Source organism: Vicugna pacos, chromosome 9 (assembly GCF_048564905.1).
Source record: "Vicugna pacos chromosome 9, VicPac4, whole genome shotgun sequence".
In the NCBI taxonomy this organism is placed as follows: Eukaryota; Metazoa; Chordata; class Mammalia; order Artiodactyla; family Camelidae; genus Vicugna; species Vicugna pacos.
This window is the reverse complement of record NC_132995.1, coordinates 13,246,189-13,271,648: the sequence shown is the minus strand read 5'-3', so window position 1 is coordinate 13,271,648 and position 25,460 is coordinate 13,246,189. Positions and strand designations below refer to the sequence as shown.

Sequence of the window (25,460 nt, the reverse complement as noted above, 5' to 3'; positions counted from 1 at the left end):
GCCATTGAATAAAGCTTGTGCTTTTCCAGTCTCAGCATTGTTTTCATTATTGGCTGCACTAATCTGACTGGAAAAAGAACGTCCCTAGTCGAGTCTTGGCCTGGGCTAGGACCCTGGCATGAGTCCAGTTGACAAATTCGGTAACACTGTGGCTGTTGGATGAGTAATTACAGGCAAAAGCAACATTAGAAAGGAAGAGGCAAGTTATCATTATTACTGAGTCATAGAATTGTCCCGAGTATTTTTGATGCAGGAAAATCAGATGTCGGGTGTGAGGAAGGCCATGTCCCAGGTTTCGGTTGAGCCCCTGGGACGTGCCCTGCCAAGTGTGGGTCCTTGGCTTCGTGCAGGAGAATTCAAGAGCCAGCCACCGTTGAGTAAAGGTAGATTTATTTAGAGATACATCAAAAGGCAAGAGAAAGGCCACGAGGTGTAGGGGTTGGGTGCTTAGATTAGAGTAAAAGTAGGTACACACTCCATAGACAGAGTGTGGGCCATCTCCGAGGAAGGAGAGAGAGGGGGTGACCACGAGGCGCCGTGTTGCCAGTTTTTTTGGGCTCAGTGGTTTCATATGCTAGTAAGTGGAAAGACCAGTCTAACTAACCTGGGGAAGGGGCTGGGATTCCCAGGAAGTCGGCCATTTTCCACTCTTTACCCTTTTGTGGTTAGCCTTGGGATGGTCATAGCTCCTGTGGGCATGTTATTCACCATGTTAATTTATTACAATCGGTGTATAGTGAAACTCAAGGTCTACTAGAAGTCAAATCTCCCACCATCTTGAGCCTCAAGGCCTTCTGGGCGTTGAATCTTTTGCTATTCTGGTGTTAATTGTTGTATTATTCCTTGGATGGCTGTGCCCTGCCCCTTTCCCATCTCATTCTGATGAAATTGTCACATATTGAAGTATAGGGAAGTCATTCTGGCATATACATGATTTAACTCATATTTTATGCTAACTAAAACAGCCTGTTTGGGGCCTATCAAATATACGTTGTACGTCTACTTTGTTAAAGGAAAGGGGCAATGATACGGAAGTAAAGAATGTCCACATTAAAAATAAAGATTTTAATCCCTTCCTGGGATGCTGATTCTGGTACTCCTTCTTCTTCAATGATAAGACTCCCCTCCCAGGTGCCAAAGCCATACTGACTCACTATGTACATGCTGATTTGTTGTTGTTGTTTTGAAACCTTGAAAGAATGTATCCCTGACTTTTTTGATGTTCTGTGTTCTGACAGGATATAAAACTCTGCTGAAAATCATGCTTCTCCAGAGCAGTTCCTTGGATCTATCTAGGGCTGTCTCCTAGAATATAATTCTACGTTTGGCTCAAACAAAACTATTTCCTATTCCTATTATAGATTGTTTATTGATTATTTCTGTGGACAATGTAATCAGAAAGTTGAAATTAATAGGACTTCATAAAACAAAAGAGAAGGGCATTTTATTTTCTCCCATAAATGCAATTGCAATATTTTTCTGTGGGTGAGGGTTTTTTCCCCCAACCCTAGATGAAATGTTAGATGAATTCAGTGTCTTCAATCACTCTTTATAATAAAAGATACTTTGAACACTTTAAAGTTAAAATTAGTCTCATTTTAGTAGTTAAAAATATCTTCAGTGTCCACTGAAAAAAAATACACAGAGCCTAGAAATTGAGAACTGTTTTATTCAGGGCATTACTGAGGAATATAGCCTCTCAGATAGCTCTGAGCAACTGTTCCAAAAAGGTAAAGGAGGAGACAAGATGTATAAGTTTTTGCTGGAAGAAAAAAAATAAGCATGTAGACATGTAGTCAAACATTGAAGGATTACTGCTAATCACAAAAATGAGACATCTCAAGTTAATGATTTTAGTACTTTTCTGTGCATGGGAAGATGCAAGACTCTGGGCTCATGGAAATTATTCCTTAGATATGCATCCTAACTTTCTAAGGCCAGTATCCTATTTTTTCTCCATCCTGAATTCTCCTCAGGGCACACATTCAGGGGTGGATACAGTGAGAAGTGGATTGATGGTGGGAAACATTTGTTTACTGAAATGGCAGGCAACATTTTTTTGTTCACATTAGCAATAAAAATGTGCAGTGTAATTATCAATACTTCATTTGAAGCAAAAAAAAAACAGCACATTTCTACCTTCTTCCTCCTTGACCACCACCAAATATGGTTATATCTCAATTATTGGTTATGTGAATATATGGTACTTATATACTAATTATGTAAACTTTTCATTTAAAACTAAGTTCATTTTTTTCTTAGATATATTTTATTAAGGATTTATTTAATTAGTTTTCTTGTACCTTTCTCTACTTTTTAGAGATGTTCCAAAAGATATGTTCAATGTCCACTGGTGTCTTTTTCCCCAATGATTCAAATACCCAATTAGAATCTCTCAGTCCTCCGTTATGTGGCTCCAATTAGACTGTACACTTACCATGAAGCTTACTTTCATTGTTTTCCTGAATTGGATTTCTGTTTCCTGGAATTAAGTTAATTTTTGCTAATTTTTCAATATTGCTCAGGATCTTTTTCCAACAGCTTCCTTAAGATGCATGTGTTAGAGATAAATTTCTGACTCTTTTCATATTTGGAAATGTCTTTCTTCTAACTCATATTTTGCTAATATTCAGAATTTAGAAACATCACTTCAAAGTTTTCTGCTATCTAATGATATCAAGTTAGTGCCCATTGTTTTCTGTACCTTTGTATGTAATCTTATGTCTTCCTCCCATTCACCCCCAATACTTACTATTTATAGCACCAATGTACTGAAATGTCATTATTTATCTTGTGGATTTTTAAACATTTTTTATGCTACATATAGGTAAGCACTTTCAGTCTATAGGATCTAGGTCTGAGAATTTCTCTTATATTTTTGTTTCTTGACAGTCTTCAGTATTTCAGGTTTTTTTGTTTTCTTCCAGGAATGTGTATTTCAGAGAAGGGCTTATGAGTTGTGTCTAAGTTTTCCTTCTTCATAGATTTCTGTTCTTTTCACATGTGCAGTATAATTTCTGATCTCTCATAAAGTAATTGTAGTTGTTTAAAGTTTATTTCTAATTTTTGCTCTTAATGTCCAAATCAAATCCTTTTTTAAAAAAATTGAATTATATCTGGATTTGGGTCCGCTTTAGCTCCTGTCATTAGGTCGAGCCATCACTAGGAGGGCAGTTGGTACAAGATGGTGAGACAGACTCCAAGAACTGGGACGTCAGGAATCTATAAAAAGGAAGGCTCGCGGACCCTCCCTACTGTTATTGAGATCGTTGCCCAGAACCATACCCCTGCCCCTCCCGTGAATGGAAGCTACCTCGGCAGGCTTCTGTTGCAGAACCAAACCTCAAAAGGAGGAAACCAAATAGAAAAGGAAGATGCAGCTGTAACTTGTTGAAGTCACCGTCTTGATCTCTGGTGAACCTAAGTCTCGTTATAGTCTCCCTGGAATACATTAGCGCGCTCAGTGTCACACCCATCAGCGGCCCTAACAGGAAACACCTGACAATAGAGAAGGATGAAAACGAGGTGGGACCCCAGTTCCTGGGAGAACCCCGCCTTTTCCCAGAAAACCAATACCAAGGCCTCCCCCTCATTAACCCTACCTTTCCAGTTCTTACCTTGCAGTGTTCCAGAGGAGATGCTGATTGGCCAAGGCACTTTCCGCTTCTCCATTCTCTGGCCGTTGACTACAGCTTGTGCTCTGACTCCCTTGGGATCGATTTCCTTACTGCCAAGGCAGGGGGCTCCGGCTGCGCTAGGGCCCAAAAGGCGGATCCGTAGGACCAATTCGGTAAGACTCCCTCTCAACGCAAGTGCTGTTTTTCCTCTCCTCCCGTCCCTTCTGACAACGCTGGCGACCGTGCGCTCAAGGCTGCCTTCACCACCCCGCCCGGCTGCTAAGCGGCAGGTCCCCTAGGCTCTGGGGAGCAGGAGAGACCTTGGTGGTTGGCAGGTGCAGATGATGGTTGGGTCCCGTGCTGTGGGGAAGGGCTTGTGGCCTGCGTCTTCCAGTGGTCCAGCAGATACATAGAAGGATGGATGAATACACGGATGGATTGGTGGGGCTCTCAAGAGTGCAGGAAAGCCCTACCAGTCTTCCAGGCCAGGCTTCCCAAGCAGGATGTGAGGAGCCGGCAACGGGAGGCCAGGGGCAGGTTGAGGGCCTCGAGTGAAAGAATGGCGGTGAGAAGGGGCTTTCAACCGACTCCTGTAAGGCACTGGACTAGGCAGAGAACCCGCCCAACGTGGCACCAGGGCATGGGCGGCCTCTGCCCAGGTCTATGGCTCTCGAGGAGGATGGAGGGAAGCAGGGAGAAGGAGCTGGGTGGGGCAGTGATGTTCAACCGACACGACGATCATTTCGAGCGGGGATTCAGGGATCTTCATCGCCGCTCACCGCACCGCATATTATGCCCCCTCTCCCCACAGTTGGCACTAGCTTCACACACCTTGATCTGGATTGAGGTCCTCTTTTCGTCCCGCCACCAGGTGCAGACATCACCGGGGGCGGCAGTGGGTCCAAGATGGCAACAGACTCTAAGATATGGGTTGTCAGGAACTCGAGGAGAGGAAGACTGGCGCTGCCTCTCTATGTCCCACCATCAACCTCTGTCTTCTGCCTTTCCTCCGACAGCACAGCTGCCAGTTAAAGCCCGTGCTCCAACTGCGCATGCGCGAGACGAGATCTGTGGGCGGAGCCGGTTGACTTCACAATGACCTGCAGGATTGCTGAGGGTTAGGTCCATTAGGTTCTGGGGGTCGGGAGCGGCCTTTGGCGGTTGGCAGGTACGGGTGAAGGCTGTGTCTCGCACTCCAGGAAGGGTCTGTGGCTTGTGACTTCCAGTAGTTCAGTGGAGGGAGGGAGGGAGGGAGGGATGGGATGAAAGAAATTTTCACACTGAGGTATGGCGAAGTCCTTCTGGCTCATACATAATTTGGAAGCTAGCCAGAACAGCCTGTTTGGTGGCCTATTAAACAGACATTGTGCATCTGCTCTGTTCAATAAAGAAAAGGGTGGGTGCATTGTCCACCAGGAAAAAAAAAAAAAGTCCGTTTTAAAGCTCCAGATAAATGCCTCCCTCCCTTACTGGGACACCAGGACTAGGACTCCTTCGATGACGAAGCTCCCTAACCAGGTGCCAAGGCCATACTGACTGTCTAGGTGCTAATCTGTCTTTTTGGAAACCTTGAAGGAATACACCCCTGTCGTATTTGATGTTCTGTGTTCTGACAAGATAGAAAACTGCTGAAAATCATGCTTCTCCAGAGTAGCTCCTCAGAGATACCTGAGAGGCTATCTGCTAGGCTATAGCTCTCAGTTTGGCTCAAATGACTCTTTTCTATTCCAAGTATAGATAGTTTAGTGATGATTTCCATCGACAGATGGATGTATGGGTAAAAGGAAAGATGGATTGACGGGTGAATAGATGGGTGGCTTGTTGGGGCTACCAAAAGTGGAGGCAAGCCCTGCCAGCACAGGGTTATCAAGCAGGACTGGGGTGGAGCACAGTGGGGAGAAGTTGGGGGCTAGGGAGGAAGAACCGAGGTGAGAAAGGGCCTTCAATAGATTCCTGCAATGCACTGGGAAAAGCAAGGACACCCCACCCAGTGTGGCAACAGGGCATAAGCCTCTTCTTCTGTCTGGGTCAGTGGATTTTCGGGTGACATGACCATAGTTTGGGCAGGGACTCTGGGATGTTCAGCACCCCAACTTCATCAGGTCACATCCTTCGTCCCATATGACACCATTCCCACCCACCCTGATCCAGATTTTGGGTCCACAGAGGTGCCCCACATGTCTTTGTCTAGCCACCAGCCAGGTTCAGCAAACACAGGCAAACATGGCAGCAGGCACCCAGAGATCTAGGATGTCCATAATGTGATGCAGGAGAACTACCCCATTCCTACCTCCCACCATCTCCCATTGGTCCTCTTCACCCCTTGATCTTCTGACAACCTACCTTGCCAGAGTTGATGCCTGCACTCCAACTGCCCAGTGGGGCCCAAGGAGAGCTCCTGCCTCCCCATTTCCCAACGCTGTGGCTAAAGGATTTGTCTCTGGGGTCCTGGCTAGCTCTTTTGCCCTCTGCCGGTAGTCATTTCTCCACTAAGGGCTTAGCCTAGGTCCTCCAGTTGGTCCTTTGCATGGATGGATGGATGGATGGATGGATGGACAGACAGATGGATGGATGAAACAACAGATACATGACTGGCTGGCTGAATGTTCAGATGGAAAAAAGGATGGATGGATGTGTAGTTGAGGCTCCCGAGAGCTGAGGAAGGCGGGGCCTGGCCAAGCTGAACCAGGCAGGATCAAGAGCCTAGTGGTGATATTCCTCCCTTAGGTCAGCCAGGAGGTTGTGCCCGGGGCTATATCAGGAGACTGCCCGGTGACCCTGAGGTGGGACTTTAGGATGAACATAGTGTGAGGCAGTAGAACAAGGCTGTCTCCCCATTCCTACCTCCCACCATCACCCACCATCTCTTCTCCCCTTCTTTTACTGTAGAAATTTTTATTGTTGAAATGTCTTCTGCAGCTTTTTGTTGTGTTTTGTTGTATAACATCATTCTAAGTAGGGCTAGCATTCCCTCATTGACTTTCTTTTTCTTTTCCAGAGTTCAGTTCACTGCCTATTCTTAAATTTCTACTTTTCCCCATGAATTTCAAAGTCATCTTAATTTAAAAAAAAAAGCTGCTGGTATTTTTATGTGAACCTCATTAAATTAATAAAATGAGTTATGGAGGATTTTTATGAACTGAATTTTCGCTTCCAAGATTATGGCACATCTTTCCATTTGTTGAAATCTTCTTTTATGTCCTTCAGTGGTAATATCCTCATGTTTTGCACATTTCTTACACTTATTTCAAGGCATTTTATCTTACTGGTTGCTTACTGCAAATCATATTTTCTTTCATTAACTCTTTCAGTTGGTTGTCTTTTATATGTCTTCAGATTTTCATTTCTTAATTTAGTACTCAAGTTTTTTTTAGTATTCTTATCATATAAGTGTAAATGCAAATTAACTTCTGTTACAGAAAGGATCTCTGAGAGAAGAAATATGCTTTATTACATTCAAAATGCACTGTGGCCTGGAGAAAACTGGAATAAATTAGCAGACAGTCTGCTCTAGGCTTCCTTATGAATGGTGTAAACTTAAACAGGCTCCTTAAAGAGGTTTTCTTTATTTTTTCACATGGGGTCTGATGTCTTTAAATTTATGTCTTTCATCTATTAATAATTTTCATACAGATCTGTAAAATTTCCCCCATTCGTAATACAAAAAAATTTAATATTACCCCACAGGTAACTGAGGAGGAGCTGTTAAGTTTTTTAAAAATCTTTTTTTCTCTCTGCTTCAGTTTGGACAATTTCTATTGATGTATTGACTCTTTTGTCATTTCCAATGTGATGGCAAGCCCATTCAGTAGTATTTTTTTCAGAGATGGCAGCTTTAATTCTATAATTTCATTTGGTTCTTTTTAATACATTTTCTTTCTCTCTTATTTGTTCGTTCATTAAATTTCACAACCTTGAGCATAATTATAATAAGTGTTTTCAAAAGCCTTATCTGCTAATTCTGGCAGATGGGCTCTTCTGGGGTAGATTTCCACTGCCTTTTCAACTGCCTTTTAAGTACAAGCAGTAATTTCTTGTTTTTACCTTTATCGAGTAATTTTGTATTATATCCTTGACAATGTTAATGATAGTTGTAAAGACTCTGGATTTTGTTATATTCACAAAGGATGTTGAGTTTTTAGTTTTTTGGTAGAACTTTGTTAGATGTGAACTCAAAACTGTCTCTATTTTGGTATCAAAAACTGAAATCTCTATTCAATTCTTTAGCTTAAGCAGGACTGCACGGAGTCTGCCCCACACATGCACAGTTCCGGAGTCACCCAGAGAGCTGAATATGGTTTATGCAAAGATTTGCCCCCATCCCAACTCTCCCCTTTGTGAAATTCTCCTTTTTCCTTTCCTCCCCACTATTTTCCAGTTGCCGTAGGCCCCCTGACAAGCCTCTGGTTCTTCAAGCCAGTTATAATTGCGGTTTAGCTGTCCTGTGTGGCACTGCCTGGGACCTTCCCTGAGGCAAAAAGGTAATTATTTAATTTTAGAATACCAAGCAATCTTGTCTGATAATTGTTAATTATTTCATGCATTCTCAACTAGGTGAGGATACCCTGAAAGGGGCAGAAATTGGTTCTTGGGGTGTAAAAAAATATATATTTTAGATGGCTTGTGGTTTGTGGCCCTCCAAAGGACCACAGTACATTAACAGGTACATATCTGTACTATTAAAATTTCATGGAGATAAGGGTGAGAATTGAGGGGAAATAGCTAAGGAGGCTTCTGGAGGAATAATGAAAGATTGAGAAAAAATGAATTAATTCATACTTTATTATAAGTAGGTTCTTTAAGATTTTCTATGAACACAATCACATCTGTAAATCATGACACCTTTATCTTTCAAATCACTGTGACTATTTTTCTTGAATTGTTTAGAATCTCAAGTACATTAAATAGAAAGCAAGATAGCAGGTATCTTTGTCTCATTCTTAGACTCCAAGGGAAAGCTTTCACCATTAAGAAGGATGTTTTCTCTAAGAATTTCATGGATACCTTCATGTGACTAAGAAATTTCCCTTCTTTTTTGTTTTTTCCCCCATAAGTTCCTTATTTGTCTTTGCTGAATGGGTGAATTATATGAAATGTCTTTTCTCTGTCTATTGAGGTGATAATATATGGTGATTCTACTTCATTCTGTTAAGGTGCTAAATTATGTTGCTTTTCAAATGTTAAAACTACCCTGCATTCTGGGGATAATCTCATTTACGTGATATGTTATTCTTTTCATATATTACAGGATTTATTAATTTTTATATTTCTACATATGTGTTTATCAGTGAGAGTAACCTATAAAATTCCTCTTTCTTTAATGTCCTTGTAGAGTTTCAGTATCTATTTTTGCTTACTTCATAAAGTAAATTGTTCCAACCTTTATCTATTCTCTGAAGATTTTGTATAAGATTGTTTTTTTCCCCTTAAATAGCTGATAGAACACAGAGAGGCATCCAGTTGTCTATTGGAAAGATTTGTAATAATGGGTTCAATTTATTTACTAGATTCAGAGCCCTTCAGAATGCCTATTATTTCCCTGGCAAAGTTGGTAAATTGTATGTTACTAAGAATTTGTTTCATCTAAATTTTCAAGTTTCTAAATTCCACATGAAATCCTTTTATTATCTTTTTAATGTCTGCAGGATTTATAGTGACTCAACTTTCATCCCTGAGTTGTTTTCTCTCTGTCTCTCTGATCGAAATGGAAAAGTAAATGTACCATGTTTATACAAGGAAAAGTAAATGTGGCAATAAGACACATAATGGATAATAATCTAGAATTATATGCAACAACATGCAATGGGTGAATCACACAAACAATATTAAGCGAGAGAATTCAGATGCAAAAGACTGTACACTGTATGATTGCATTAATATAAAATAAAAAAGATTGCCAAACCAATCTTTGCTGTTAGAAATTTGGAGAATGATCATCCTTGGTGAGCGAGAAAGAGAAGTGAAGAGAGCCTGACGATGCAAGTTGGGATGCTAGTGATGTCCTATTTCTTCTTTTGGGTACTAATTAAATAAATAGACATGTCCAGATTCTGAATATTCATCCAGCAGTACATGTAGGCTACGTGTGCTTTTAGGTGTGCAGATTATACATCAAAGAGGTTACTTTTTAAAAAGTTAGGAGGACTTCTGCTTTTCTGCTCCAAAATGTAAAGGACTTGTAAGTCATCACTCCTGTCCTCACAGCAAGAAAAACGCTAAACTGAAAACAACTCTTCTTATATCCTTCAGAGAATTAAGGTCACAGAGCAGATTTCCAGACGTACTGTTGTCCACCTGCCCTCAAGGGGAAACTAACTTCCCAGAGAATAATCAATGTGAAGGAAGGAAAACACCCAACCCCCTCTAGCCCTCCTGTGTCACCTAAAGCTAGTGGTGAGAGGGGACCTGAGAAGAACTGGTGCAGGCCATAGGCCAGGGTCACAGGCAAACTGAAAGACTAACACCTAATCATACTAGGCTAAAATGCTTCCCCACCCCTACACTTCCACCACATCAACAAAGCTCCTGTAGAAAAAGAGGATTATAGCTGGGGGAAAAAAGTGTCACCTCGATTGATCAGAAAAAGTATCTGACAAAATTCAACACCCTTTCATAGTAAAAACATTAAAAACAAAGCAAAACAAAACAGAAAAACAAAACCAAACCCTGAAAGTTGTATCTTCCATGCGTCTACTGCTGTTGGACGGAGATCTCCAGATCAACCACATCAAGTTGATGCACACGGGCCACTTAGCAACTGAGAGGCCAGGGCTCAGACATTCCCTTTTTTATTAATCATAACCTCAGGATGCATGGGACAGAGAAATCTTTTTCTCCACCTGGTCAAGTCTGAATTTCCTTCAAGACTATAGAGTTTTTGCAATGAGTTACACATCTATACATTAGAGCATCTGCAAGTGTTTTGCTTCCAACTTTTGGCATTGGAGGGAAAAAATGGACACCTTTGGGGATCAGTCAGAGCCACAGGTGCTATCAAGAGGTTGTTCACAAGGTATGAAATAATACAATCTCTCTTCTTTCCCTCAAGGATTTAGATCAAGTTGTTCTCGTCAGCATTTCCAGACATTCCTATATAAATTCATTATAGGAATAATTGTTTCCTATGGACTTCTTCTTATGTATTTTCTAACTGGTGAGATGAAAGTACTTAATAGGACTATGGATGGGTGAAGGGCTAGCCCTCTCTAAAGAGTCTTACAGATGTAGATTTCCTACATAAAATAAAGAGAATCATGCTGTTCCAACTGGATTTCATATTTTGTTTGAAAAGAGTTCCTTTCATTACATACTGTTCTTGGGAACAAGATGACACAATGTTAGCGGTAGGTGGACTAAGAAAACTTCTGAAATAAGTGGAAATAGAAGCCTGGGAACTCAAAGGTTTCAAGCTACCAGTTGGCGTACTGTTGTGCTGATGAGGAACATGGGGGCTAGAGAGATTATACGGTTACCTTGGGGTAAGAGAAACATCCAGTGATGTGCCAGCAATCAGGAAGAGCAAAGTGGACTGAATTACTGTAATTTAAAGAAAAAAACGTAAGGAATAGAAGAAGACTATCTACACATAGGAAGGAATCCAGACACCAAACACTGGGAAGTCAATAAGCCTATGTTCCTTCATTACTGTAAAAACAGGCACGCTTCTTTCAATATAAATCAAAACATGCCTTCACGTTCAAATGTTATGAATGATATTAATAAACTTGGTAATTTTTTTTCTTCTCCAAAAGATGAGTAATAAATATTAGCTTTGCTCTGTACAATTTCTGTTCTGAGACCAGCAAAGAGCCTAAATGACCTTAAGCTCTGTCAAAATGATCATGAAAAGTATGCTGTCAAACTTACACTGAGAAAATCAGATTGTAATTTATGGACTCAGAAGTAATGAGCTGGTCGTTTACATTTTAAAAAGTACTTTAAAAAATCAATGAGTAGAAAAATGTTTCTTATTTCTTCTATTGCATTTTTATTGTGAATTATACTTTTCTTCTATTGCATTTTTACAATGAAACAAACACAAAATATGGATATAATGTAAATGAACTGTTATTACCACCTCCCAGGAGTCCCCTGCATATCTATACTGACGCTAAACAACTCCTTTCCCCCAGTGGTACCAACATCCTTGTTATTACAGAAATATTTTATTTTATTTTATTACTTTGCTTTATTGCACTTCACAGATATTGCATTTTTCACAAATTGAATATTTATGGCAACCCTGCACCTACTGGTGCCGTTTTCCCAAAAGCCTTTGTTCACTTTGGGTCTCTGTTCACATTTTGTTAATTCTCTCAATATTTCAAACATTTTGTATTTGTTATGGTGATCTGTGATCAATGTTCTTTAATGTTACCACTGCAATTGTTTTGTGGTGCCATATACCATACCCACGTAAGACAGCAAACTTAACTGATAAACACTGTGTGTGTTCTGACTGCTCCACCGACTGGCCGCTCCCCCATCTCTCTCCCTCTCCTTGAGCCTCCCTATTCCCTAAGACACAATATTAAAATTAAGAGGCCAACTAATAACCCTACAATGGCCTTTTAAGTGTCCAAGTGAAAGGAAGAGTCTGACTTTAAATCAGAAGCTAGACATGATTATGCTTGGTGAGGAAGCCATGTCAAAATCTGAAGTAGGCCGAAAGCTAGGCTTCCTGCACCAAAGTTAGCCAAGTTGTGAATGCAAAAGAAGAAAACCCCTTGAAGGAAATTAATAGTGCTGCTCCAGTGAACACATGAATGACAGTAAAGCGAAACAGACTTATTGGGGATGTGGAGAAAATTTTAGTGGTCTGGAGAGATGATCAAACCAGCTACAATATTCCCTCAAGCCAAAGCCCAATCCAGAATAAGGGCTTCTCTTCAATTCTATGAAGGCTGAGACAGGTAAAGCAGATACATAAGAAAAGTTTGAAGCTAGCAGAGGTTGTTTCATGAGGTTTAAGAAAAGAAGGTGTCTCCGTAATGTCAACAGAAATAATAAGTAATCTATAAAAGGAATAGAAAAGAGTTTTATTTAAGCCAAACTGAGACTATAGCCAGGGAGATACAGACTCGAGAAGCAATTGAATCATGTTCCACCAGACTACAAAATGGGGGAGACTTATAAAGGCAGAACCCCACAAATCACATAAATTGTTAAGAATTAGGATTAAAGTTGGCAAGAATAAGAGCGCTTGTTAAGCAAGGATTGTTTGGGGTCCAAAACAGTTGCATAGTTTTCAACAGTTTTGTATATTGTCAGAGCAAAGAACATCAAACGTGACAGGGGTACATTCTTTCGAGGTTTCAAAAAGACACATCAGCACATACACAGTGAGTCAGTACAGCCGTGGTGCCTGGGAAGGGAGGCTTATCACTGACGGAGTGCTAGCAGGGATATCCTAGGAAGGGAGGCATTTATCTCTATCTTCAGAATGGACACCCTTTACTTCTGGACAATGTACTCTTTTCTACAGTGATTAAAACAGAAATGTACAATGTATGTTTGACAGGCCACAAACAGGCTGTTCTAGTTAGCATAAAATTCAAGTTAAATCATAGATAAAATAGGATGATTTCCCCATACTTCAATCTGTGGAAATTTCTTCCATCAATAATATAAAAGTGGTGAAGTAGCAAATGCTGATGCAGAAGTTGCAACAAGTTATCCAGAAGATCGAGCTAAGATAATTAATGAAGGTGGCTACACTAAACAACACATTTTCAACATAGATGAAACAGCCTTATATTGGGAGAAGATGCCATCTAAGACTTTCATAGCTAGAAAGAAATGAATGCCTGGCTCACAGCTTGAAAGGACAGGCTGATTCTCTTGCTTGGGGCTAATGCAGCTGGTGACTTTAAGTTAAAGCCAAATGCTCACTTACCATTCCCAAAATTTTAAAGCCCTTAAGAATAATGCTAATTCCACTCTGCCTGTGCACTATAAAAGGAACAAAGCCTTGATGACAGCACATCTATTTATAATGTGGTTTACTCAATATTTTAAGTGCACTGTTAAGATCTACTGCTCAAAATATTACTGCTGTTTGACAATACACCTGGTCACTCAAGAGCTCTGATGGAGATATGCAATGAGATTAATGTTATTTTTATGCCTGCTAACACAACATCCAATCTGCAGCCCAAGGATCAAGGAATAATTTTGATTTTCAAGTCTCATTATTTCAAAAATATAATTCATAAGGCTGTAGCTGCCACAGACAGTGATTCCTCCGATGGATCTGGACAAAGTCAATTAAACACCTCTGGAAAGGATTCACCATTCTAGATACCATTAAGGACATTTGTAATTCATGGGAAGAGGTCAAAATATCAACATTAACAGACATCTGGAAGTTGATTCCAACCCTCATAGATGACTTTGAGGGGTTCAAGACTTCACTGGAGTTAGGTACCTGCTCAAAGGGTTGAAACAGCAAGAGAACTAGAATCAGAAGTGGATCCTAAAGGTGTGACTGAATTGCTGCATTAAGATAAAACTCTAGTGGGCAAGGAGTTGTGTCTTACAGATGGGCAAAGAAAGTGGTTTCTTGAGATGAGATCTACTCCTGCTGAAGATGCAGTAGAGATTTTTGAAGTGACAACAAAGGATTTAGAATATTACATAAACTTAGTTGATAAGGCAGTGACAGTGGCAGAGTTTTGAAAGAAGTTTTACTGTAGTGTAGATAAAATCCTATTAAGCAGCATTGTGTGCTACAGAGAAACTGTTCGCAAAAGGAAGAGTCGAACCACGCAGCAAACTTCACTGTTGTTTTAAGAAATTGACACAGCCACCCAACCTTCAGCAACCACCACCTTGATCAGTCAGTAGCCATCAACATCAAGGCAAGACTCTCCACAAGCAAAAAGATTATGACTCAGTAAAGGCTCAGATGATAGCACTTTTTAGCAATAAAGTATTTTTAAATTAAGGCATGTACTTTTTTTTAGACACAATGTTACTGCACATTTAATAAACCAGTCAACTTTTATAGGCACTGGGAAACCAGAAAATTTGTGTGACACACGTTATTGTGATATTGACTTTATTGTGGAGGTCTGGAACTGAACCCACAATATTTCTGAGCTTTGCCTGTACTGGGATCACTTCCTTGTCTTTATGCATTTATTACATTTTTTTGCATACCTGAAGTATAGACTGACTTTGCCTGATTTTTTCTGCTATACAATTAGAAACACAGTATGTATTCTGTTGCATCCATCTTCTTTCCCTCAATATTAAGCACTTAAGATTCATGTTCAGAGTTCTAAATTATCCCTCTCTATTACAGTATCACTTATCTCTTCTATTGTTGGTAGATATTTGAGTTGTTTCCATTTTTGGAAGTCACAAAAAAAATTCAACAATACTTCAATAAAAAAAATTCTGCTGTGACATTCTTGGGTATGTATCCTTGTTATAATTAGTGTGCATTTATGTACAATACAAAGCAAGGAGTGGAAACGCTAGAAGAAAGGGTATGCTTAATATCTTTAACTTTATTATATATTGCCATTTTTTCCATAAAGTTAATAAATCATTGACAGTCCCACAATGTTCCTATAAATTCATATACTTATTGACAGTTAATATTGTCAGATATTTAATTTGAGTCTTCTGGTGTGTGTGGTGGTGATCGTAATGTTAGTTTCCCTAGTCTTCTCTTTAGTTCTGCCCCAAGCCAAGATGTATAAATGTAGCAGGGGTTCAAATATAACATTTGTTTCTGGATTCCTACATAAAAGTTTGTAAGGCATACATATCTTCCATTTCACTTGTTAATTTAAGCACACAAGCCAATGGTGTGGTCAGGGCACAGTGCTACTTCTCAGGGACCACACAGAGTCCAACCCTCTTGCTCTCCTTTAAGATACGTTCTTTCCTCCAAATGATTAAGCAACCTCAAGTACTCCTGAGAGAGCACAAAATCCTCACTATGCCTAATCATGGGCTGGGTTCTTCCATATTATTTGCTGTCTTTCCCGTATCTTGTATTTGAATCCTGAGAGAGTTCAAGTTTTGTTTCCTTCTTTCTATTTAACCTAAAATATCATGGGTATCTTCTGGCTTAATTTTAAATGCAAGAGTTATCTGAATAATGGACCAAGCTGAAGGGAGACCTCACTGGTAATTTATTATATTATCATCATATACGGGTACAGAAATAATCAATAAAGAACCTATAATAGGAATAAAAAAGTTTTGGCTTAAGCCAAACTGAGGACTACAGCTGGGGAGACAAAGATTCAAAAAGCATTTGAATTGTGTACCACCAGACTACATAAAGTGGGGAAGCTTATAAAGGCAAAAACTGCAAAATTACATAAACTGTTTGTAAAGAATTAGGATTAGAGCTGGCAGGGAGTAGGAGTGCTTGTTAAGGAAAGACTGATTGGTGTCCAAAATCGTTGCATCGTTACAAGGGGAGACCTTGAGCATAGGGCTGCAGTTGGCAGCTTTTAGCAGATATTATCTTGAGAACAGCTGACAGTCTCTCTGAGTCTGATAGCGTTCAGAAAATTCAAGTTCTCAGTGACACAGGGACGTGTCTGAAACCACATTCACAATGGTCACCTGGCTCCATTTTGGATGCCTGAACCACAGTTACTCCCCTTTGATTTTTAAATGCATTCTTTTCTTTAATGGTTGAAGTAGATGTATTATACATGTTTAATATGCCACCGAACAGGCTGTTCTAGTTAGCAAAAAGTTTAAGTTAGATCCTGCATAAGCCAGAATGACCTTCCCATACCTCAATATGTGACAATTTCTTCCATCACATGAAATTCACCAATGGCGGTAATGAAGAGATTGCGGTGACCTACAAACAAGTGTAAAGTGAATATACTTGATGTCTTAACTGAGGAAAATGAAGCTACAGAAAGTAATTATGAAAAGTAAAGAAAGTATTAAAACGCATCTGCATATTCTGGATCATTAAGTAAAGAAAAAAAGGAAATTGATTAACATTTCAGAGGCTACTCATTACAAACAGTATGATTAATTTCTAAAAGAGCAAGTGACTGTAACACCAATATATATGTTGATAATTTACATTTGTAGTGTTATAAATAGGAAATCAATACTCATCGTTTGTTTCCACTTAGATTATCTTACTCAGAAAAATTTGATTTATTTGTGTGCTAATTATATATATTAAATATAGGCCTGTTAAATTTTTGTCTAGTACTTACGTATATTAATTGCCATTCCGGTGATTAGGATTTTTACAGATGATTATCCAGTCAAATCTTAATATTATAATAACTCTACTCTGGTTACCCTTGGAAAATCTGTCCCTAAATTAATATTACAAAACATACACATGATTTTCACCAGCTCATTTTTATATTTAATAATGTCCGACTGGACAGATGCATGTAAGTCAGTGAAGTTAGAGTATTCTCTCACACCATACACAAAAATAAACTCAAAATGGCTTAAAGACTTAAACATAAGACAAGACACAATAAATCTCCTAGAAGAAAACATACGCAAAATATTATTTCACATACATCTCAGCAATGTTCTCCTAGAGCAGTCTACGCAAGCAATAGAAATAAAAGCAAAAATAAACAATCGGATCTAATTAAACTTAGAAGCTTTTGCACAGCAAAGAAAACCATAAGCAAAACAACAACCTACCAGGATGGGAGAAAATATTTGTAAAAGATGAAATTGACAAGGATTTGATTTCCAGAATATATAAACAGCTCATACAGCTTCATAAGAAAAAAACAAACAACCCAATCTAAAAATGGGCAGAGCTAAACAAGCAATTCTCCAGTGAAGACATACGAATGGCCTATAGGCACATGAAAAAATGCTGAGTATCACTAATCATCAGAGAAATGCAAATCAAGAATACAATGAGGTATTACTTCACACCAGTTAGAATGGCCATCATTCAAAAGTCCACAATCGATAAATGCTGGAGAGGGTGTGGAGAAAAGGGAAACCTCCTACACTGTTGGTGGAAATGTAGTTTGGTGCAGCCATTGTGGAAAACAGTACGGAGATTCCTCAAAAGACTGAAAACAGACTTACCATATGATCCAACAATCCCACTTCTGGGCATATATCTACAGGGAGCCTTAATTCAAAGAGACACCTACACCCCAGTGTTCACTGCAGCACTATTTACAATAGCCAAAACATGGAAACAACCTAAATGTCTACCAACAGATGACTGGATAAAGAAGTTGTGGTATATTTATACAATGGAATACCACTCTGCCATAAAAATGATAAAATGCCATTTCCAGCAACACGGATAGCTCTGGAGAATGTCATTCTAAGTGAAGTAAACCAGAAACACAAAGAAAAATATATCACTCATATGTGGAATCTTAAAAAAAAAAAAGACAAATTAACATATATAAAATAGAAACAGACTCACATAGAAAACAAACTTAATGGTTACCAGCGGGTAGGGAGGGTGGGAAGGGATAAACTGGGAGTTCAAGATTTGCAGATACCGATTGGTATATATAAAATAGATAAACAAATTTATACTGTATAGCACAGGAACTATATTCAATATCTTGTAGTAGCTTACAGTGAAAAAGGATATGAAAATGAATATATGTATGTTCATGTATGACTGAAGCATTGTGCTGTACACCAGAAATTGACACAACATAGTAAACTGCCTCAATTAAAAAAAAAACAAAAGAACAGAATCATTGTAAATATTCAGGTATTTTTGTACTTATTTGGATGAGGCTAAACTTGATTAAAGTAAACTTCCTCTTCCATGGAGTAACTTAAAAACATTAAAACAAACAAACAAATACCTTTTTTTAAATGAAAAAAAAATTCAGTCCGTGTTGAATGCGTCTTAATGTGAAGTATTAGGCTGATTTCACTTCACTTCTACAGTTACTAAACGTACCTTAACAGGATTTATTGACGAAACCAATCCATTCCTGGCAGTAAAACTTAACTTTTCACGTACATTATCAACAGGCAGCAGCTACCTTTGAGGACACTACCCTGTAACCCCTGCCCTCAGGAGCTCACATCCAGCCTCGGGGCTTGTACTTGGGCGCTTCACAGTATGGTGCACTCACAGGCCTGAGGCTTCGGGCAGCCCCGACTTTCGGATTCCCCTTCTCAGAATTCTTGGCACAGACCAACCACCAGGACTCTAGACCACCAGGACGTGCACAAGATACCCTCTTCGCAGTTTCCCTGCCAGCGATACACGTCCTTGCCTTGTGACTCCTGGTAACGAGTTAAACTCTCTGTCAAGCCCAGGATTGTCCCCAGCCTGCTCTCCTTCTAGCAGGGCTTCTGAGCTTCCGACTACTTTTCCCACAAGCCACCGCGGCCGCGGCCGTTAAAGCTCGAACTACATTTCCCAGAGGGCAGCGGTCACACTGGATCCTTGTGTTCCTTTCCGTTTTAGAGCGCGGCTCTCGCGCTTTGCAAGGTGAGTTTAACTCATCTCAGGATGTTAACAGGCACAGGGAGACTGCAGGCTGGCATCTGGGCAACGGAATTAATCGGAATCCGGCCTGAACCAATAGGGGTGGTAGAGGACGTGTTTACAGCATGGAAGCTTTTGATACAGCCACTTGCTACCGGAATCTCAGGCTTGGGGGTTCCTAAACCGCAGTGGAGGGTTCTCTGTGCACGGACAGATGGGGAGTGGGTGGGAGTGTACGTGTGTGACACTTTGAGAGCCGGCGGGCTGGGATGTGCCTTCGTGTGGGTAGTTACTGTTGTGAGGCTGTGACAGATGTGTGGCTGTGCTGGTGTGACGAGAATTTTGTTGCAGATCCTTAACCTGTGCTGCAATTGCTCGGGCTCTGTAGTGTCACCGTGGTGTCAAGGAAACTCTAGGTCCCCTGATGCTTCCTCCGTCTTCTTTCCTCACAGTTGCTTGCGGTTACCACATAGAAATAGCTGGAAGACAAAGAGTCGGAGGTTGGGAACGCCTGAGAAGTTCTTTCCTTGGGAGCTCCGAGGGGCAGCTACAGTTTTTAAAACCTGGTCTTTCCCAAAGCTCTGACCTCAGGAACTTAACTGTAAACTCAAATAGAGGCCAGGTTCCACCCTATTTTCTGTTTTGTTTGTGAGCAGGATTTGTGCGGAATTGGAGAGCGTTGTATAACAAAGTAATTATGTGCTCCAGGAAGAGTCTGGCGTCCTGTGACTCCCTACTTGGTGCTGTCATTCCCCAAAAGGAGGACCCTGATGAGGAGGAAAGAATTATTTTACAACCAAAGATCAATGTTTGCGCTAGTTGTTTTTTTTTCTTTCATAACATTATTGGTTTAAGGGCATATTTTCCTTCCTCTGCAGTGTTCTAATCGTAATTTGTTTTCTTTCCAGTAGGTGTTGAGTGCCATTGAGGTGAATCATGGATTCTCATATTCATTGGGTATATCATTCAAATCTATGTATTCTCTTATTGTAAACAGAACCCCAAAAGATTTAGATCCTTTGGTCTAGAATCAAGGACAACAATTTTCCATGTGAAAAGTTGGTGTTCAAGATTATGGAAATGTTTAAGTGATTAATCCGTATGGCTGAATATTATGCAGCTAATAAAGTTATACAGAGTTAGACCTAAGAAAGAAAATGTATACTATGTCCTGTTAAGCAATATTAATCAACAATAATATATCCAGGAAAATTTTGAATTATATATTAATTCCAACCTAGGGTCATATTTTGAGAATTTTATAAATTTATAAATTTTGTATACAAAATATTTTGTTTATTGAAGAAAGGCAGTGGTACTGCTACATTTATTGAGCATTTATTATGTTCCAAACACTTTTCTACCTTTCATACATTCTCTCATTCAGTCTGTAAGTGCCACTTACCTGTACTGTGTTCCCAGTAGAATCTTGGCAATGAAAGTGTTTATATTGGGGAGATAAAAGTAAAGGATATTGAAAGTGTTTATATTGAGGAAATATAACTAAAGGATGCACTGTACATGTAATTTGTTTCACTTTTGTTTCCCCGTGTCATGCATAGGATTCTGGTTTCGTAAATACAAGAATGAGCACCTTGTTCTATATTTTTTCTTTATGAATTACATTTGTCATATATTGAAATGCCCTTTGAAATGTTTTGGAATATATTATATTCTGGTGATGGGATTAATGAAGGCTTGTTGCAAAAATGCAACATCCTAAGGAATTTATAATAAAGAAATATAAAGTATTCTTATTCCCACCACCCAGAGATACACTATTAATTTTTTTCATTTTTCCCATCAAGTATATATGTATTGTTTTGTTTTTGAATCATAAGATCACATTAAGTTAATATTAAGAGTCAAACCATAAAGAAACAAGAATCAATTTTAAGTTTGTAAAAGGAATCCATGAGTTTCATTATATATTTGTGAATGTAAGGGGAAGAAGGAAGCGACAATTTGTTTGAAAAACCTTCCAGATATTTACACCTTTTAGATAATAGAAATATCATTAATATTAGTTACCAGGGCAGCAAGTATCAATAAGACAATCATTCAGAATTAGAGTTTTAAAAAGAGATCTAGAGTTAGTTGTATAAAACTTTGCAATAACAACTGATTTTTAGATGTCTTCCAAATAACATTTCCAATTATGGATTGTAATAAAAGAAAAGAACTAATAATTTTATTCAGATTTCTTTCTTTTACAGATAAAGTATATTAAGCTTCTTATTAATGTTTCCACTTTATGAGCTACTTGATCAGATCAAGTTCTTTGAGCAAGTTGTGATTCAAAAAACTCTTTTGCTGCTGGGGTTGGGGGAAAGGGAAAAGTCCTCCTCTTCTTTGTTAGAAACTTTTTTTTCCGTTAGAAACTCTTATTAATAAGAAATGCATTCTCAAACCAAGTCTTCTTTTTTTTTTTTTTGGTGAATGTTACAAGAGCAGTGCTGAGAAGCACAATTTTACTCTAAAAAGAAGATACTGGAATTGTTTCTTTTATGATAATTAGGACACATGAAATCTTTAATAAAAATAGCTAACATATAGTATTGGACACTAAGTTTTTATACAGATTATCTTTCTCCAAGAGTTATATTTAGCAGGTCTTCATATTCTTGATTTTACTGGAAAAACCAAGACACTAAGATGTCATGAACTCTGAGCAATTTTTCAATTCTAATATCTGACAACAGACTGTATGTTTTAAATTTCAACAGGATACCACTCCTAAATTATTATTTTAAGCCTGGACCAATATCATGATTAATAATGGTGTACATGCCCCACCATACAGCAGAATCAAATTAATTAATCTGTTACGTACTGTTAGATTTTTATGTTCCTAATTTGCGGTCATCAAAAATTATGTGAACATCCTTATACATGCATTCTTTAGTATTTCTATAGATATTTAATTAATATAAATTCCTAGGATTAGAATTTGGGTTGAAACAATCAGGTTTTTACTAAGTACTTACGAAATGCCAGCCCATATAATCTTAGTATTTATGTCACAAATGACATAGCTGATGCTTTTATGTTCCTTCTAGTAAGTTAGGTAAACCCTGAATAGGAATAAATGCATCAAAGGCCATTAAGGAAATTCAGGGAATGTGAGCTGGGGTTTTATACAGCAGTGACATCATTGTGACTGTAGCCACTCCTGTTGGGTTATGACTAAATTATGCTGACATATGAAAGCACTGAGGAAGGAATTTCTGCTGTAAATTTTCAACTATACAATACTTACTGTAGTCACCATACTTTTTAAAAATATTTTTAAATTGATACAGTTCACGACCATAAAATTCACCTTTTGAAAAGTATATAATTCAGTAGTTTTTAATTTAGTCACAAGGTTGTGTGAACAGCACCACTATCTATTTCCAAAACACTTTAATCGCCCTAAAGAAAAACCCCATACTCAATAGCTGCCACTTCCTATTCTCTCCTCCTATACTCTGACAACCAGTGATGGACCTTCTGTTTCTACAGATTTGCTTATTCTTGAAATTCCATGCAGTGTTCCCTTTCATGTCTTGCTTCTTTCACTTAACATGATGTTTTTAAGTTCCTCCATGTTGTAGATGTGTAAGTACTTCATTCTTTTTTAAAAATGTGGTCAAGTATACATAATATAAAACAACATTTTAAACTGTACTGTGGCGTTGAGTATATTCATGTTGTCAGGCATCCATCACTACCATCCATCTCCAGAATGTTTTCATCTTCCTATACTGAGACTATACCCATTAAACATTAACTTCCTATTCCTGTCTCCCACCCGAGTCTCTGGCATCTACTTTCTGTCTCTATCAATTTGACTACTCCAAGAATCTCGTATAAGAGGAATTGTACAATATGGGTCCTTTCATGGACAGCTTATTACACTTAGCATAAATGTCTTCAAGGTTCATCCATGTGTAGCCTGCAAAATAACCTACATACACTACATTGTCTGTATCCATCAGCCGATGGACAGTTTGGTTGCTCCCACTTTTGGCTGTTACAAATACGGACATTTGTGTACAACTTTTTGTGTGAAATGTGTTTTTTTCTGTTCTCTTGGGTATTTACCTAAGGGCAGAATTGCTGGGTCACAAGGTAACTCCTACATTACATCTTTTACTCTGATGACGTTAGATGCTAAGTGAGACTAAAAGGATAAGATAATTCAGCAGCTTTCTAGGGAATGTGAATAACAGGGTGGGAAATAGTTCTGTAAAGAAAACTTGCAAAGGATGTAGCAGTGAAACCAGAGCAATATGTGTTAGACTATATTCACAGGCTTCACCCATCTTTCTAGACAGTAAGCCAACAATGAGCATTCATAGACAGAGGAAGCTCTCTTACTTACTAACTGGAGGAAACAAAAATCATTTAGTAAAACAGTCCAAATTTAGTGTGTTTCTCCAAGACCAAATAAACACTTTAAAAGAATGAACTTTCCACATTTTGGAATATAGTTTCTACTTAACAAATAACAAATAATGTATATTTGTACATATATTTTAAGACATAGCCACTGACTCAAAAATTTTATATTTGAAAAAAAAACTCATCAAGATCAAAAGAAAAATACATGGTATACATACACCCAGTGAAATATTCACCCATAAAAAAGCAGGAAATCTTTGCTTTGTGAGAACACAGATGGAACTTGAGGGCTTAATGGTAAGTGAAATAAATCAGAGAAAGACACCCTTATGTGAAATCTTAAAAAATAAACAACTGAACTCACAGATGCAGAGAAGATTGGTGGTTTCCAGAGACAAGGGGTGGTGGGGGGGGTGAAACAGATGAAGGTACTTAAAGGTACAAATTTCCAATTATAAGATAAGTGATGTGGATGTAATGTACAGTATGGTAACTATAGTAAATATTGTATAGTTGAAAGTTACTGAGAAAGCTCTTAAAAGTTCTCATCACAAGAAAAAAATTACATATGTGATGAATGTCAACTAGACACATGGTGATTATTTCACAATTTATTCAAATATGGAGTCACTGTTGTACATTTGAAATATGTCAATTATATATCTCAGTTTTTTTAACTTGTAAGTTTCAGGTCTAAGTCTAATGCAACAATATCTCAAACTTAAACTAGATATTGAAGCATGACCTTCTTGAGGTTGTTTTCGGTATGTTTTTTCAGCTGTGTTTTCTATTTGATCCCTAAGGTGAAGTTTTGAGATTTAATTACTGTCAGATAACATAACAATATCCTGGGATAAATTAATGAATGAATTAAAAACATATGCACAAGCTTTGGACAAGACTAGCTCTTTGAGCATCGCCTTTCTTTTTTCATCAGTACTATGAAATGCTTATGTCAAAGGAAATCTTTTTTTCAAATATCTGTCATTGAAACAGAAACCTTTCTCCCCTATGTAGGCAATTGTTGCTACTTTCCAAGAAAAATAAACAAAAGAAAAAGATAAGCACTGTTAATATATGAGTTTATAACTTTTCCAAAGTTTTTTCTTTTCTACTTAAGTAAGATGATCTGTCAGTCTTTCAATACTGAGATATGCAAACATTTCACAGATAGTATCATGGTGTAAATATGGTCTCTTAAATCTGATTTATCTACTGACAGTATTTCTGGAATATTTTTCCATGACTTAATTATTTTCCCTGACTTCACATTTATTACTTGGATATTTTGTGTTGTATTTAAGCAGTTTTTCCTGGAATTGGAATGTTGACTCTGCCTAATTGTCTTTTCTGACCTGTATACCCTTTCTAACCTGTTCAAACTCACCTGATCAAGGCTGTGAAGTGAGGTGTAGGGTTTTTTGGTGTGTCTCCTTTTCAGTCCTGGAAGGTGTGAATGAAGGGAGGAGGACCTGTTCAGGGTGGGACTGAACAGCCTAATCTCATGTGCAGAGCAGCTTCCCCAAAGTGGAGGACTGGCCAGAAAACTGAAGTGTCTGCATTTTCTGAGAATTGGGGGAGAGTTTGAGTTTGTCTAAAACCCTAATCTTTTCACATTGTGTGTGTTTGTATAGTAGGAGGTATCATGTAACATGGAATGAAGGAGCAAAACATTTAGTTTGTTACGTGGTAGCACTAAAGCATGACTGCTCTTATGGTCTCTTTTTCCTTTCCCAGCTCTGTATTCTCTGATCTGTAGATCTGAGGAGGACTGATCAGTCTTTGCAGATGTCAATCCATGGCATATGTAAGTTGGTGTTTCCTTCTCATTGAAACAATGTGATGTAAATGTTTTCATTAATTGTTCTGAAGTTTTCCACCCGAAAGAACCCAGTCAATTATCTCCTTCCCAGTTCCTCCTATACCAGTAAACAAGGGTTTCAAATAATCCAGTGTCCTTATATGGCTCAGTCTTCTTTAACCAGTATTGATATACTCACTGTCCAGACTAT

The 25,460-nt window shown here is 38.5% G+C and overlaps 3 long non-coding RNA genes across 3 annotated transcripts in view; 1 reads left to right on the top strand and 2 right to left on the bottom strand.

Moving 5' to 3' along the window:
• Positions 1-1,653: 1,653 nt before the first annotated feature.
• LOC140698388 (uncharacterized) lies at positions 1,654-5,058 on the bottom strand. Its single transcript, XR_012076174.1, has 2 exons — positions 3,618-5,058; positions 1,654-3,498 (listed from the first exon to the last, which is right to left on the bottom strand). It is a non-coding gene; the product is annotated as an uncharacterized lncRNA (long non-coding RNA).
• LOC116282236 (uncharacterized) lies at positions 4,721-9,522 on the top strand. Its single transcript, XR_012076176.1, has 3 exons — positions 4,721-4,785; positions 7,996-8,098; positions 9,263-9,522. It is a non-coding gene; the product is annotated as an uncharacterized lncRNA (long non-coding RNA).
• Positions 9,523-15,110: 5,588 nt separating this feature from the next.
• The window catches only part of LOC116282235 (uncharacterized), a 43,592-nt gene continuing 33,242 nt past the window's right edge, over positions 15,111-25,460 (bottom strand). The window contains exons 2-3 of the long non-coding RNA XR_012076178.1: positions 18,526-19,541; positions 15,111-16,452 (exon numbers count right to left, since the gene is read on the bottom strand). This is a non-coding gene — a long non-coding RNA (uncharacterized lncRNA). The remainder of the gene's footprint in view (positions 16,453-18,525; positions 19,542-25,460) is intronic.